This window comes from Peromyscus californicus, unplaced genomic scaffold (assembly GCF_007827085.1).
Source record: "Peromyscus californicus insignis strain IS unplaced genomic scaffold, ASM782708v3 Scaffold_4__1_contigs__length_199733344, whole genome shotgun sequence".
Lineage (NCBI taxonomy): Eukaryota > Metazoa > Chordata > Mammalia > Rodentia > Cricetidae > Peromyscus > Peromyscus californicus.
In genome coordinates, this window is record NW_026294562.1 from 154,632,668 (window position 1) to 154,636,023 (window position 3,356).

Here is a 3,356-nt window from a genome sequence, read left to right on the forward strand (position 1 = left end):
TATTGTGAATGGTCTATAATACCAAAAATTATATACAGGTTCAAAGCACTATTCATCAAAATTCAATTCAAGTAGAAAAACCAACCCTAAAAGTCCTATAGAAGCACAAAAGACTTTGGCTACTCAAAGAAATCCTGAGCAAAATGAACAATGTTAGAGACAGCAGAATACCTGATTTCAATCATTCAACTTCGTCACAGCAGCAAAAACAGTGTAGTGCTGACACGAAGTCAGCCATATAGATCAGACAGATCTTCCAAAAGCTCACAAAGAGACAGCCCCAGGATTGTTTACAAAGATGCCCAAAACCTACACTAAAGGTAAACACAGGATATACCCACTTCTGCCTGTAAGCCACTTCCTTTCCTTCCAGAGAAGTGCTGTGGCAAGATGGAGGTGCAGACTTCCAAGAAGAGGAAGTTTGTGGCTGATGCATCTCCAAAGCTGAACAGAATGAGTTTCTCACTCGGGGGAGCTGGCTGAAGATGGCTACTCTGGAGTTGAAGTCCAAGTTATACCAGCCAGAACAGAAATCATTATCTTAGCCACCAGAACACAGAATGTTCTTGGTGAGAAGGGTCATCTGATCAGAGAGTTGACTGCAGTAGTCCAGAAGAGGTTCGGCTTCCCTGTGAGCAGCGTAGAGCTTTATGAAGAAAGGGTGGCCACAAGAGGTCTGTGTGCCATTGCCTGTGGTGATATTGTGTTCCCCAAAATATTGTGCACCCAAATAAACTTATCTGGGGTCAGAGAACAGAACAGCCACTAGATACAGAGGCCAGAAAATGGTGGCACACGCGCCTTTAATCCTATCACTTGGGAGACAGAGATCCATTGGGATCTCTGTGAGTTCAAGGCCACATTGGAAACAGCCAGGAATGGTGACTCACACTTTTAATCCCAGGAAGTGATGGCAGAAAGCAGAAGGGTATATAAGGCGTGAAAACCAGGAACTAGGCTGGTTTAGCTTTTAGGCTTTTGAGTAGCAGTTCAGCTGAGATCCATTTGGATGAGGATTCAGAGGCCTCCAGTCTGAGGAAACAGGATCAGCTGAGGAATTAGCAAGGTGAGGTGGCTGTGGCTTGTTCTGCTTCTCTGATCTTCCAGTGGTCACCCCAATACCAGGCCCTGGGTTTGTTTTTATTAATAAGACCATTTAAGATTCGTGCTACAATTGCCCAGGCAGAGTCTCTATGTTACAAACTCCTAGGAGGGCTTGCTCTGTGAAGGGCCTGCTATGGTGTGCTTCAGTTCACTGTGGAGAGTGGGGCCAAGGGCTGCGAGATTGTGGTATCTGGAAAGCTCTGAGGACAGAGGGCCAAGTCCATGAAGTTTGCAGATGGTCTGATGATCCACAGTGGAGACCCTGTTAACTACTATGCTGATACTGCCATGGGCCATGAACTCCCCAGGCAGGGTATGCTGGATATCAAAGTGAAGATCATGCTGCCCTCGGATTCAAGTGGTAAGACTGACCCTGAGAAGACTCTGCTTGATCATGTGAGCATTGTGGACCCTAAACATGAAATCTTGCCCACCACCCCTATCTCAGAACAGAAGGGTGAGAAGCCAGAGCCACCTGCCATGCGCCAGCCAGTGACTACAGCATAACAGGGTTTTGGCAGACACATCTAGAGGCCTGACTAGATTACGTCCAATGTTCAACTGACTCAGTTATGTTGGCCTATGGAGCATAGTTTATCCTGTTTGTTTAAGCTGGAAGGCTTGAGCAGAGCTGACCAGAGAAGTCTTGGGTCTGTGAAGGCTGGTGGCTACAGAGCAGCATCTTGACCCTGTGTTGAATAGATCAGGGTTAGAAGAGCAATTTGGTTTTGGTGCTCAGGATGCAACCTAGGTCCTTAGTAAGTGTACATTGTGTTATTGAGCTATGTCCCCAGCCTGGAGAGCTGTGTGTGTGTGTGTGTGTGTGTGTGTGTGTGTGTGTGTGTGTGTGTGTGTGTGTGTGTGTATGTGTGTGTTTCTTTCCTGGCATGTAAGAAATCTTTAGTGGGCCAGCAAGATGGCTCAGTGGCTAAAGATGCTTTCTCTGAAAGCCTGTGCACTGTGGTATGCACTCACCCCTGCACGTAGAAAGTAAATTGGCCTCTGTGTTTTGCAATGCTGTGCTAAGTTTTATTCTCAGCATCCCTACAGTAAAAAGGGAACTTTCTGATGTCATTGAGCTTAAAGCTCAGAAATTTGAAATGTAAAGTTGTTAGAATCCACATTTCTAAGTCCTATACTTAGCCATTATGCTTTGAAAAATACAAAAAAAATCAGAAATTATATGACACTTATTTGATAAAATGTCTTGAAAGCATTTGCTATTGATGTGTATTTTGTGGGTAATTAAGTTAGATTGGAAATTTTTATGCTAAAAATACCATTTTTATTTAGAGGTTTTATATATATATATGTGTGTGTGTGTGTGTATATATATATATGTCAAAATTATGAACTGAAAATGTGAAATAGTCAATCAATCAGTTATGTTGTCTTCATGATGCCAAACAGCAGCCTTCATTGATATTTATTCCCAAGATAATGAATCAACCAACTCTCCAGAACTATGGCAGGTCTTTATAAAGAACATCATGGATCATGTCACAGCTAAGTTTAAAGCTCCTTCTATGGTGGCTTACAATATACTCATCTTGATATAATAGACTTTAGAGGAGCTAGACACGATTTGATTTTCTGATGATCTTTTCTCCCACATTGCTTTGCCCTAGTCACTGTGCATCAGGTAATTTTATATTCCCTTTCACTTTAGGGACTCTTATGTGTTGGCTTAATGTGGGATTGCCCTTTGATAGAATTCTACCAACATTTATTGCTATGCCCAGTGGCCTTTAAAATGAGACAATTTGCTTCTCACTGTTTAAATCATAGCGTATGTGAAATACAAAATCAATGAATAGGGACCAATAATTTCTACTCCAGACTGAAGCATTTCATTTGTCTGACCTCCTCAAATTCCATCTGTTACTCTTCTCAATCTCCTTATATACTTCCTCCCCACCCCTTTTTAAAAAATTATTTTCATATGGTATATTTTGATAATATTCTTTTCCCTCCTAAAGTCCTCCCAGATCCTCCTTACCTCACTATATGCACCCAAATTCAAGTTCTCTCTCTCTCCCCCCCCTCTCTCTTTCAACTAAAACAAAACAAAATTAAAAGAAAAGTCAAAATAAACAACCACTGGAACCAAGAAACTATTTGCATTTGATGCCTGTTGGTAATGAGAAAATCAGTTTTCTCTAATGGATTATCACTGGACATTTCAATCACACTCCATGCTAGGCCCCATGCCCAGTAGTTGGCCAACACAGAACAGAAACCATGTTATTTAT

At 42.0% G+C, this 3,356-nt stretch overlaps 1 pseudogene; it reads left to right on the top strand.

The window, feature by feature from the left end:
• The first annotated feature begins 390 nt into the window (after positions 1-390).
• Positions 391-1,611, top strand: LOC128094630 (40S ribosomal protein S3-like; annotated as a pseudogene).
• The last annotated feature ends 1,745 nt before the right edge of the window (positions 1,612-3,356 follow it).